The sequence below is a fragment of the Phragmites australis genome, chromosome 7, assembly GCF_958298935.1.
Source record: "Phragmites australis chromosome 7, lpPhrAust1.1, whole genome shotgun sequence".
In the NCBI taxonomy this organism is placed as follows: Eukaryota; Viridiplantae; Streptophyta; class Magnoliopsida; order Poales; family Poaceae; genus Phragmites; species Phragmites australis.
In genome coordinates this window covers 12,503,017-12,517,292 of record NC_084927.1, presented here as the reverse complement: position 1 = coordinate 12,517,292, position 14,276 = coordinate 12,503,017, and positions in this window count along the sequence as shown.

Genomic DNA, 14,276 nt, shown 5'->3' with positions numbered 1-14,276 from the left:
AACACGATCTCACCCTTCGCGCGAAGCTTCTTTACTATCTCACATCACAATTTTAGTTGATGGCTATGAGATAATTTATTCTTTTTATTTTTTATGCCTAAATCTTTAGATAATTATTTAGGCATTTAGATGGCTTTAAATAAAATATTATCAACTGTAAAGTTGTAGATCTTGTCGAGAGCTATATTTTTTATATAAAATTTGTCTCCATTTGACTTTGTATAAAAAATTATGATTTTTTGAAGATATAATATCTACCATTATTCACTGTCAATTCATAAAAAAAACCAGCAGTGATACTTCCTCCACCATTACTATCGGTTCATAACATTAACCGACAGTAATAAATCTATTTTTACTATCGGTTTATATCAAGAATTGACAGTAATAATATTAGTGTCGATTCTTAATATGAATCAACAGTGATAATTATTTTTATTGCCGGTTCTTTATCAATTGTACTGGTTCGTGATAAGAACCGATAGTAATATACAATAGCTATCGGTTATATCCGAATCGACAGTGATATTGAGGCAAATAAAGGTCTTTCTACGGTAGTGTCTCCTCTACAACAGGAGTTCATTTTTTGCTCCCAATTGAGCAATGATGTGGCTTCTTAATAACTACCATTTGAGAAAAGCAGAACCTATTGTCTGAAGTATTGGGTTTGTGTTTTGTTTTATCACTATAAACTATGATTGTATTAGAATGGTATGCCCGTTCAACCAGTTATAACATTCTTATATATGCGCCCTCTCTCCTCTCTTAAAACTCCAGTCCCACCCTTCCTCTCCCACTTATATGTGTGCCCTCGCCCCAATCCATGCCTCATCATCTCGATCTTCCATGGATACACCTCCTCCCTTGGCCTCCTCCCCACCACCTTCTCATGTGGTTTCTTTTACTGTTACCGCTTAGTCTCATCCTTGAGATGAGATGAGTAGTGGCATCTACAACGCTACCCATACGCAGAGGTAGATCTAGATAGCCAGACCTAGTCGGAACGAGTTACGGAATAAAGATGAACTTCCTAAGTTATGAATATTGGTGGCAACTATGACGACTAGCAAGTGCAGTAGCGGCAAAAGTGCAACCAGATCTAGTTATAGTGGTGTGAGAAGTAAATAGGTCCACTAAATCAACTCATCTTTCACCATGATTGATGGGTAGGTACCTCCACTTTTTTCCCTCACCTTTTTCTCCATATTCTTCGTGTATTTAGCACATGTGCGGTGGCACATGGCCTTGTATTGATAACCACAATGGATGCAGCCCCATGTGTGGTGTGAGAATATAATATCCTCGAATACTTCTTTCTGAATAGTGCGTTTGAAACTAATATAAAGATCTAAATCTCAATCCCCCAGTCCAAACAGGTGCCAAGTCTAACATATTCATCAGTCTTGGATGAATATATTGCCTCACTATGTAAAAAACAGATAAAGGAGACATATATATAAGTGATGGGTCATTACATGATTTGTCATTTATGTTGCCTCAGATAAGGATCGGGTATTTACCTGTCACAGATAATAGGTAATTGGTGACAGGTCCAAATATTACCTGTCACCTATAACATTAGTGACATGTAATGACTAAGTCATAAGTGACGGATCTCCCTAGACCAACTATAAGTGATGGGTCATACTCGCCACTTATGACTTAGCAAAGATGACGGGTCCTCTCTGGGCTAATCATAAGTGACAGGTCATAATATAACTCGTCACTTACAACAAATAATAAGTGACGGGTATTATTACCACCCGGCAGTTATTACTTAGATCTGTTTTAAAACCTGGTCAGCCACTGTGCGAGCGAACATTTTACTCAACAATCCGCCCACATAGTGCTTGTAATTTTCAGAGATCCGCTAGAGATTTTCTAATATCGTGTTGATTTGAAGTTTGAATTGATGCTAAGTCTTTCAAGGTTTGCATATCTTCCTTTCCTCCTTCTTTCCTCCTCCTTTAATCAAAATTTGGTAAATTTATTGTGCTTTGAGTTGTAATTAGCCATTTTACATATTTATCTAAAATCTTAGTACAAATGAGTTGTATTTATGTTACATTGGGTATTAGGTTTGCCCGATCGACGATGACGGATCCCGCGGATTCGACGACGGATCACTAAGTTCATGGCGTCTGAAGTCATCAGCCCACACGACAAGTTCTACTATAGAATCTCTAGTTTGTGATATCTTGTGTAATATGAGTTGATCGGAACTTTATAACATTTGTGATTCTGTAATGAATAGATTGGAATTTTGTAACCTTTATGATTCTGTGATGAAGTGAGTTCTTATATAAGTGTGTTTATCGCTATGAATTTGGATGCGTTGCTGTTGTTTACAGGGAGAAGGCGGCTGCCAAATCCTAGCTACGCTCCAGGATGCAGCCAGAAAGTAGGTCAATCTCGTAGGACACCATAAACATAAGTGACGGGTAACTTAGGTTACCTGTCACTTATGTATTCCCCTCAACACACGTGTGACAAATATAAGTGACGAGTAACCTAGTTACCTGTCACTTATATTGGGACATAAATGACGAATGTACTCATCACTTATGTATTCCCCCAACACATGTGTGACAGACATAAGTGACGGGTAACTTAGTTATCCATCACTTATATTGGAGCATAAGTGACGGGTGAAGAGTTTACCCGTCGCTTATGTTTGCCACCAAAGCACATGAGAGACGCTCAAAGGTGGCGGTCGAGGTTACGATCCTTCATTAATGATCTCATTGGTGACGGGTTCCAATGACTAGTCATTAATGACGTATTCAGGGTGATGGGTATGAGACCCGTCATATCCGTCATCTATGTCTATTTTTCACATAGTGCCTCCATTGTTATGCAAATATTTACTACCTTTTGTGGGGTACGTTTGTTTTACTTATTTTCAGTCCATGCTCCTAGGATTTCCATGGCACATTTGTGTTTGCACATTTTCAGCAGATATATTCCTTTGAAGGAAAAGGCTGATGCCAACAGGAAGTGTAATCAAAATCCTGATTGTTTTCGTGTGTTGCCATGCCCCTACCACGGAAGGTATTGCCGTGTAAAAGAGAAATGGATGTGGCTGGTGACTAACCAGGACCTAAGCCTTGCTATGCATAACACGTTCATCTTAAGTTACACCATTAAGTGACATGAACAACCCAGGTTACAAAGGACTAAGGGATAAACAACGTCAAGGGAGGATAGTGCAACAATTAGTGTTTACCTATCTCAACCCAACATTTGACTCATAACAATGCGAACGTACATAAAGCATATCTTATCAAATTATATCATACGAGATCCAAAGTAATATGCGCAGTATGCTTAGATGCTTGCCTTGCTGATTAGCTTCACCAATAATAGAAACAACCTCCGGATCGCCCTCGATCGCGGCCTTGTCACTCTCTGGTTCTTTGTTCACTAAATAAGAACGTGTACAATGATGAATGTGAAAGAGATGCGATGATATGTGCTACATGATGTATAATAGTACAAGATGCATCATAAACACAAGCTGAAGGCACAAGACATACAAAGGAACAAAGAAGATTTACGAACTAAACAACATTGGAAAATAACAGCCGCCTGGATAGTCCGAGTTAGCTGGAGTATTAGGGTTCAGACCCTCTGGGTGGGGCCGAACCTTCCGGATCAACCTAGGTTCTCAGTATTTTTCTAACTCAATTGGTTCGGACTATCTGGGCTGGGCCGGATACTCTAGGTCGGTCGAATTGTCCGGGTTATACTCCGCGGGGGGACTCTCGAGAAGTTCTAACCTGAATTACCTGGAGTCACCGGGTGGATCCGGACACTCCGAATTCTAGTAGCCCCAAAACTTGCGGCGATTCTCGCAATTGACTCAAAAGTGCATGTTAAATCCCTTCCATCCAAACGTGCATAACGACTAGTACAAGAGTTCTAAACTCAAAACACACTCTAAATCGTAACAATTTTTTAATATAAATCAACGGGATGCTCGCTATGCCACCCGGACTATTCGGGTTAGTCCGGATACTCCGGGCTTTCCAGAGAGCACTTTGCAAAGCAAATTTTTCAATGGATTTGATTTGCATGTTAAAATCCTTACCACATAAACATGCAATGATACTCATACACTAGTTCTAGACCTAATACAATCACTCTAGCAACATGAATCACTAATCTTCACCTCATTTCACTCCTAAAGCTCAAAACCTCAAGAACATGAGGTGCTTCGCCAATCTTTGATTTGAAGCCCGCCAAACCATCTAAAATTGAGTTAAAACATGCAATGCCATCAAGGAAAATCCTAGGGTACTTACACACAGTCCCTTGCCAAAGCTTGAGGACGTTGATTTGGGGAAGAAGCGAAGGAGATCACTTGAATAAGGGGAACAACTTGCTGCAATTTTCAGCACCACAACGAGCGACGAAATCGATTTCCACTCCTCCAATCCATCATACATGTGAGCAAGAATTAGAGGGATGGAGATATAGAGAGGAGGGGATTTCAGTTATAATACATGCATACCTAAAATCCAAGAGCTTGTGGTGGGATTTGGGTGGAGAGTGAGAGAGTTTGAGTGGGGTGGGAGGGAGCAGCAGCTCCTGCTGCTGTTTGGGAGTGGAGAGGAGAGGAGAGTGAGGGAGCTGAGGTGGAGGGGTGGGGTTGCTGCCCATGTGAGAGAGAGGGTGTGGGGCCAGCCAAAATGGGTCCCACACGTAAGAGAGAACAAAAGTTCAGCTAAAAAACAAATCTTTCTCTCCCCAATCTAATAGCCCAAAGATTAGAACTCTAGTGTTTCCCAGTAAAGACTACATATAGTGGAGTCAGACTAGTAGAGTTGTATATGCTGAGAATAGTGTGTTTGCATGGTGTGGCGAAGAAGATTGTCTCAGATAGATGAACTCAGTTTACTTCCAAGTTTTGGTAGAAGCTACATGAGTCCATGGACACAGAGCTAAATTTTAGTTCCACATATCATCCCAAACAGATGGTTAGACTGAAAGAGTAAATTAGATACTCGAGGATATGTTAAGAGCTTGTGCTCTAAAGTATGGCAGGAGTTGGGGTAAGAGTTTGCCATATGTAGAGTTCTTGTACAATAATAGTTATCAGGCGACTCTTCAAATGTCTCCATTTGAAGCTTTGTATTTAAGGAAGTGTAGAACACCGTTGTTCTGGAATGAGACCGGAGAAAGTCAAGTATTTGGTCCAGAAGTTCTATGAGATGCAGAAAAGCAAGTTCAAATAATTCAGGTGAATCTGAGGATTGCTCAATCAAGACAGAAAAGTTATGCGGATAATAGATGTAGAGAATTGGCATTTGAAGTTAGAGATTATGTGTATCTTAAGGTTTCACCAATAAGAGGTCTTCGTAGCTTCAAGGATAAGGGAGAGTTGTCATCAAGATTTATTGGATCTTTCAAGATACTTGATAAAAGAGGAGAAGAAACGTAGATCAACGTGCCCAGACTGCGCGTAGTCCATTGTCAACCCTGAGCGGAGGTCTTGCGAGTAGTGCCGGCCTGCAGGAGAGTGACCAGTCTCGCCCTGAGCTAGTCGGGGGTGACCAGACTGCTCGCGGAAGCCTCTACACAAGGGGAGAAGAGATAGACAGAGGGTTCGGCATCCGCATAGGCACCCAAGTGCCCCCGTGGGACATTGACCGCTCTCGGCTTGATGACAGACATGACCTTCTCCTCGCTCAGTCAACTTAGTGGCTTCGCGAGGTTGAGAGTTGTTCTCACCCCTCCGTTAATGTGGTAAGACTTACTGCTAGGCATCGGACTCCTTCGTCCCCTCACCAGGGCTGCAAGACCATTAGCTCTCTCCTCAAGCATGTGCCACTGTCCAATAGAGAGTGGCTCCCCGTTACAGGATATGGTGCAACACTTTCTCTTCCTGGCTGTGAGAGGTGAGCTGGCCGAACAAGTTCTGATCGGTCCTAGCTAAAAAATACGATGGCTCGACAAATCCGGAGGAGTTCCCGCAGATTGACACCACCATGGTGCAGGCCGCGGGGAGCGACGAGAAGGCCATGGCAAACTATTTCCCGACCGCCCTGGCCAGTTCAGTATAGTCCTGGCTGATGAAGCTTCCCCGTGGGTCGGTTCTGTCCTAGGAAGACTTATGCAACCTGTTTGTCACCAACTTTTAGGGGATCTACGCCTGACCAGGGGTCAAGGATGACTTGTATCAGGTTAGGCAGTGGCATGGTGAGCTGCTATGAGACTACATCCGGCATTTCACCGAATGCTAGAACATCATTCCAAAGATCACAAGTGAGTCCATGGTCATAGCATTGTAGAGGAGGGGTCAAAAACCAGAAGATGGCAAAAAATCTAGGCACCAAGGAAGTCCGGAGCACTGCTGAGCTCTTTGAACTCACAAATAAATGTGCACAAACCACCGAGGTCTGAGAGTGCCAGAAGGAGAAAACCTCTGACCAACCCACTTATTCCAAAGGGGTAAGCCGGACAAAGAAAAGAAAAACAGGCTCAAGGCTAGACCGCCTAACATCATGGCTATCAAGCAAACTAGTCAACCACACTAACGCTTCAAGAAGAACAAGAAGAAGGGCAGAGGCTACTGCCCGATCCACTGTACTAACACCCATGACTTGACCGAATGTAAGGTCGTGCACGGCATCATTGACCAGGAGCTTGGGGAATGCAAGCCCGTGCAATGACGATGGTGAGGACGGGGCCAAACCCGATCAGTTAGCTCTGGGCTTCCAGCAAGTCGAGCACATGATCCATCATATCTTTGGGGTGCTTCAATGTATTCCTCGAATAAGGAGTACAAGTCTATGGTCCACGAGGTATGTGCGACCATTCTAGGCCCGAGTCTATGCCTGAAGTGGTCGGACAGACCCGTCACCTTCAACCAGGTAGACCACCCCGCTTACGTCCAGTGCTCCGGTCGTTACCCCATCGTTGTCGAGCCCATAATGCATAATCTCCTGTTCGTTGACATGCTGGATGCCTTATAGATCTTGATAACATTAAAACCATCTCCTCCCTTCTTTGGAATCACCCTCGACTCTTTAGCCAAGCCGTTGGGGGCAGATCGAGCTACTTGTCACCTTTGGCTTACTGAGTAACTTCAGGACCAAGAAGTTCATGTTCGATGTGATGGTCTTTGGGACCATTTACAATACGATCCTAGGGGGCCAGTGATGGTATAGTTCATAACCGTCACCCACTATGCATAACAGATGATCAAGATCCCTAGTCCCAAAGGAGCCATCACTATTTTGGGCAATCCAAAGATTGACCTGGACCCTAAATAGGAACTCACGCTTATCACTTTCCTTTGGGAAAATACGAATGACTTTTCTTGGAGTCCATCTAATATGCTCGGAGTCCCTAGGGACATGATCGAGCATAAGTTATATGTGTGATCTGATGCGCCACAAGTCAAGCAAAAGGCATGTCAGTTCGCATCTGACAGAAAGGAAGCACTTCACGAGGAGATCGATAAGCTCCTGAAAGCAAGCTTCATCCGAGAGGTGCCGTACCCAGAATGACTGGCTAACTCCGTCATGGTCCGAAAGCCTAACGTTAAGTGGAGGATATGTGTCGACTTTACCGACCTCAACAAGGCATGCCTGAAGGATCTCTTCCCTCTATCTTAGATGGACCAGCTCATTAACTCAACTGCTGGTATTGATCTGCTAAGCTTTTTAGATGCCTGTTCAGAGTACCATTAGATCGTATGAATAGGGTAGATGAGGAGAAAATTGCTTTTGTACCGCCCTTCGAGGTCTTTTGCTATGTAAAAATGCCTTTTGGCCTGAAAGCGCTGGTGCCACTTACCAGTGATGTATTCAGCTCGTCCTTCGACAATAGCTTGATAGAAATGTCGAGGCATATGTTGATGACCTGGTCACATACCTCCAGGAAACGTTTGCCAACCTATGGAAGTACCTCATGAAGCTGAACCTAGAGAAGTGCACGTTCGGAGTCTTGTTAGGGAAGTTGCTCAGTTTCCTCATTACTAGTCAAGGAATAGAAGCAAACTCAAGCAAGATCAGAGCTAGGAGGTCCAGAAACTAATGGGGTGCATGGCAGCTTTGAGTAGATTGATCTCAAGGATGGGAGAGAAAGGGCTGCTGCTCTTCAAGGTCTTGAAGAAAAGTGACCACTTCTGGTGGATGCCAGAAGCGGAGGTGACCTTCCAAGATCTCAAAAGATACCTCTCATCCCCTCCTGTACTAACTGCTCCCTGAATAGACAATGAGCTCATGCTCTATGTTGTAGCTACTCCACAGGTCGCGAGAGTGGTTTTGGTCGTCGAGCGTGAAGGTCTTCAGCGACCAGTCTACTACGTTAGTGAAGTCCTCCCACACAACGCGAAGGCTCGATACCCACATGCACATAAGCTGCTATAAGCCATGCCGACAGCCTCTCGCAAGCTCAGGCACTACTTCCAGACCCACAAAATTAAGGTAATCTCCTCGCTCCTAATTAGAGAAATCCTCCATAGTAGGTATGTAGTAGGAAGAACTACAAAGTTGGCAGTAGAGCTCAGAGAGTTTGATATTCAGTTTGTCTTCCGAATGGCTATCAAGTCACATGCACTAATCAATTTTATGGCCGAGGGTCGTCTTTTGAGCCTGAGTAGTAATAGCAACCAAAGGCGGAAGAGCACTGGACTTTGAAAAAAGACTCACACGATCATCCATTACGGTCTCGGGCCAAGGTGATGGGGATGCTTCGCTTAGAAACGGAGCAACCGAGGTAACACCTTTGGAGGCAACACCTCCTTGGTGTAGTAGTCGGGCGGTCATCATGTGGTAGCCTAGCTTGATTCAGGTACGCCCTAGATGGATAAGATCTCAGCATACCTTCAGAATCGAGTGGTCCTTGATAACGATGCATTAGCAAAGAAGTGTCGAATATCTAACTATAGGGTATATAAGGATAAAAGGTATACCATATAGGGATAAGGTATGCCATGTGCATGCTTAACAACTCAGGATGTTATGGACCAAATCTACGGTACATGATACTCCCGGAGATCCAGAAGACGCATACTAGGAAGGTATTGATTAGTTACCCGACTTGAGAACAACTAGTATCCCAACCAGATTTATCTTATCTTTCTTGGTGGACAAGATGAATGACTCCCTATCGACTACTATGAGATAGGAGGCGGTACAAGACCCCTATATAAGGCGGGGACCCAGATGTCTCGCCCTGATTTTTAGATTTCTTAGATTTCTAAAATTTTCCAAGATTAGGTTATAGATTAAATAATTAGAATAGGAAAATCCAATTTTCTAAATTGAAATTCAAATTTGAATAAGGTTATAGTTGTTTGAATGCATTCATGCTTAGTAATAGGCATTTATGGTTTCTTTATGAGTTGTTTATTTTCTCTGGTTTTTCTTGGATTTTATTGAGCTCATTTGGATTTATTTGTTTTCTTTTGAGTTAAATTTTAATTTCCAAAACATCAAAATGTTTTCAGAAGTTCAAAATTTTTAGTTAGCTTCTAAATGTTTTCAAAAGCTTGTTGGAATTTGCTAGAATTTTAGGCTTCATTTGGTATTTTATTTAGATTTTAATTGCTTTCTCTTTTTTTGAAAATCTCCAAGTAATAGAAATACCTGAATCCAGCTAGGCCTAAAATCCTACACGAACCGGCCCATCTTCTCCCTCCGACCAGGCCCAACCCGAGCCCCTCCCTCTCCATCTGGGCTGGCCGAAACCAGCCCATCTCCCCGCTCTGGCCCTCCCTCCATCTCACCCGGCCTGCTCCTTCCTGCCACCTACCTGTCTCCCGCCTGGGCCACGACCCGTGCCCCGGCCCACTCCCACGCGCTTGCTTGCGCGCTCTCCAGCCTGCCGTCCGAATGCGCAAGAGCCGGTTTCTCCTTCGCCTTCACCGCAACTTCTCCATCTCCGATTCGAATGTGTCACCATGTCCGAGTTGGAATCCGCCATTGGCCAAGAGTCCTGCCCTACCCCGAGCCTCTCCAACCTCTTATATATTTGCCCACCCGCCATCAGCTTTTCCCATCAAGCAAACACACTAAGATTCAAGCCCAACTCACCAAAATTCCCCACCGTCGTTACCATTTCCATCGCCAAGCCACCCTAGCATAGCTTAGCACCACCCGAGCCACCCAATAGCACCACCGTCACTCATGAAAGCTTCTTCCACCATCTCTTTGTCTTCCTAGCCGCTGGAACTACCGTATCGTCGGGCTCCTGAATGCTTTCGCCACCTCCATCGTCGCCGAACCTCTTCCCGTGCCACATCAGCCAAGGTAAGCCATCAAACAAACTCCCCACGCCCTCCCGTAGCTTTTCCGCCACTCGTTGTAGCATCCTGAGGCCAGTGTCGAGGTCTGCGCCATCCTCCAATGAGGTCGCCGCCGTCCCGAGCTTGCTCTGCCATTTTCCCCGCCACGGCTGCCTAAATCTCTACCCTCTATCTTAGCCATTAGATCCAATCTAAATGCCCAAGATTAGATCAAAAACTTACCCTTTCACTTACCAATCCCGTGTTGCCACGTGTCCAGTTTAACCCAGTCAGCATATGTGCCATGTTTGCCCGCCACATCATCCTTCCCCATTAGCATCTTTGCTATGCGTCAATCCAATCACCTTGCCACATCAGGAGAGTCAGCCCAATCAATGTCCAGTCAGCAATTCAATCTTTTCTAGTACAAAAATAATTCCAAAAATTCTAGGCATTAGGGAAATTTGGGGAAAAGCCTCTACAAGTTCAATCTCTTATATCTTTTTCATTTTAGCTCCGATTTGAGTGATTCTTGCACTAAATTTTTTCTAAAATCATGATCTATCCAATTGTGCTCGTTTTAAGTAGCCATCGTCACATCTTTGTAGTAGTTATTCCTTATTAACATCTAGATACCAACAATATGAAGATATTATTTTGATTAGTAAATTTATTGTTGATACAATAACATATAGGTCCTGATCAGATCTACATGTCATTGTACCACAAACATAGGTTTATGATATTAAAGTAATATATTAATTTGGAGGTCTCTCATGTTAATGATTAAAACAATCTTTTCTATCATTTCATGTGAATTCTTTTTCTATCATTTTATGTGAAAACCTAGATCCTATCATTTCATCTTTCCTCCAAAGAAGTCCGGTTGTTGGTGCAAGAATATGTCTTGTGTGAACATGTGCGGCGAGAGTACACTCACAGGAGTGTGCTCAAGCTTGGAGATGAAGTGGAGAGGGAGGAACACCAGTTATGTGGTGCTAAAAAAGGATTGGTCCCTTGGTCTGATGGCCAAGGATATGCATTTATAGTAACATGCAGGGTGTAAATGTACAAATATACCCTTACAAAGATAGCGATAGAAACCAGAAGATATTACTCGCATGGACCTATGACCGGTCAAATCACTCGGCATGGGTCTAGGTAGGATGTATTTTACCCCTAACCAGAAGATATTATCTACCATAGCAATACAGTACTACAAATGGCCCTAGGGATGTGACACTTAGCTGGTCGCCTATCGCGGTGCCGCACTGTACAAGGTGTCAGTCTGACCCTCACTTGCACTTGGGATGTCAGAATGGCTCCCACATGCATTGCATTGAATGCCGGTCACTTTCTTGCTGGAGGAGAATAGCTAGTGAGCCCCCTCTGGTTGATCTCTCTCCTAGGTCAGATGGGTCTCCTCCGGGACTTCGGAAAGTCTATCCAGACTCCGAAAGGCAAGGGCTTCGGAGAGTGGGGCTTTGGAGGGTAAGGGCTTCAGAGGTTGGGGATCGGGGAGGCTAGGGCTCATGAGGGTCTTGGAGCCTGGTGATCCGTACGGCCTCCCGGGATCTGTTTTGTCCTCAAGTGTGGTCCACCGATGCCAGGAGCGACAGGGGTCCTAAATGACGACCCCCAATAGTAGACCCTCATGAGGATGGTTAGCAAAGTGACCGGCCCTGTGGTTTTTTAGGAGCAGAGCCCTTGGCGGTCCTTGGCTTTGCAGTCGATGGCTTGTGGCTCTTTTGTTTTCCTGTCAATCGTCTAGAGGGTCCCGCCCAATTTGGTTTGGAATTTGATCGTCGACAACACCTGTAAAGGGGTATTAAACGTGACCTACGGTTAGTGGGTGGTGGCGCCTTATTAGGTGCTGAGGGGACACGTGGCTCCTTGTCGTAGGAGGGTCATGGGTAGCGGTTCTACTCCCCATGATTGCGGCCTTGCAGATGAAAGGACAGGGCATTAATTGGTTTCCCTTGGAGTGAGCAACCCCTTATCTTTATAAGGAGAGGGTCTCGACCGAGTAGTGGTTTTGCTCAGCATCTTGTTCCCATCTTCGTCTGCCTTTGCGTCCGCACACTTGTTCCATCGCAGCGCCTTATAACCTCTCCTGCCATCTAGAGTTCCTCACCGCACCTTGGGACCCCATGGCCAGTTTGAGCGCTCGAGGCAGGGCCATCATGTCGTCGCTGGGCGGGGATGACGAGACGCACGGGACAGCTGGAACTTAGGCGGTACCGATTGCTCTGCCATTGCCTGGGTCACTATTGGGCATGGAGCTCTGCCATGCCAGCAAGAAGTACCCCCAGCAGACCAGCACACCAGATGGTCGAGGAGGGGAAGATCCCCTCCGGATTCGTCATCCGGGCTTCGGGGGGAGAGCATATTCTGGACCCCTAGGGTCATGAGACCATGGTGTTCGAGGCCTTCCTTGATATAGGCCTTGCCTTTCCAGCCTTGCCGCTGTTGAAGGGGTGCTCTGCTACTTCTTCGTGGAGCACCCACAGCTCCATGCCAACGCCATCGCTCGCTTGACCATCTTTGAGTGGGCCATGCGAGCGGAGGGGTGCGAAGGAGGGGTAGACCTATTTGCCGCCATCCACTATGCGAGCTGCCAAGCAAAGCTAGGGACGGAGGACGGGGTGACGAAGGCCCTTAGATTTTGTAGTGTCAACTTCTAGGTACGACCGGAGTATCAGGACCTATTTTCGGCAAAAGCTATCAATTGTCGGTGGTACACCGAGTGTTCGGAGCGGTGGTTTACCATGATGTCAGCTTTAGACCCTCCCCTTTGTTTTACAAACTGTGACATCGAGAATGTTTCGACTCTGGTGATAGACATCTCAGACGCCCAGCTTGCTGCGCAGTTGATGCTTCTCCAATGGGTGGCCCGGTGGATGAGCATGCATCATCTCGCGGAGGAGTTCACTATGCTTCATGTCCGACCCCTTCGCGCGGACTGGAACTGCATCGTCGAACAAGGTGGGGAAGAGGAGCCGAATGTGTACTCTGGGGCCACCATCCTTTTCGATGAGTCCTCATTTTTTAGTTTCTGAACCTGTAAATGTGAAATGCCTCTCCTTTCTTTTCTCTTCCAGATGATTGCCTTCCGCTGGAGAGAGCGGCTGAGGTTGTGGAAGTGTTCTTGGGTGCATATTGCCATGAAGCGAGACCAACGTGTGAGTTTGGTAGGGAGCTGGGAGCGGTGCAACCGTATCTACTACTATCTCGGGGTGGATGCCCTGGCGTGGCCAAACCCGTCAGATCCCAAGGTTGCTGAGAAGCGAGGGCGTGTGCCTTCTGGTCCCCCGACCTCTACGGTCCCTACGAACCCTCTCCGGGCTCAGCGCCCACTTGCCTCCAAGGGCTCACAGACTAGCTCGACGGTTGAGTCATCCGGAGCGTCGCTGGACGGCACAAAGCATCAGAGGCGGGACGGGAGCATAGGTGCCTTAGCCGAAGATGAGGCCCAGCCCAGGAGAGGAGACTAGGGAAAGGGTCCAAGTCTCTCGAACCTTGCTGGCCATGGTCAGAGCGGAAGAGGGGGTGAGGCCTCCCTAGATCTTGATTGGGGGTTCGATGACTCAGAGGATGACAACGTTACGGGCCCAGGTGAGACATTATTTCTTCATTGGTTTACATCACGTTGTAGCGATGTACTGGGATCCTAACTTATGCTCTTGAGGTGTTTCAGGGGTTACCGAGGTAGGTCTGCCCTTGGCCCCCATTCCAGAGGCTGCAGAGGCTTAGCAGGAATTGATGATCCCTCTGGGGGTGCTCCCGACGGTCACTCCGGAGGGCGTGGTTTCGCCATCACATGAGGTCGAGATGGTTCACGTTTTGGCTTTGACGGCCAGTTTTGACAGAGCTAAACCCTCTACGGGACTGACTCCACATCAGTTGAGGGGGGCCTCAGCCTAGAGGCCTTTGCCTCGGCTTCGTCTCTCCTTAAGAGTGGTTGGATAGAACAGTTGGTGGCCCGGGGTCCCCTAGAGGACTTGGAGACGCGCCTGGAAGCAGTAGCTCTGTAGGTGAG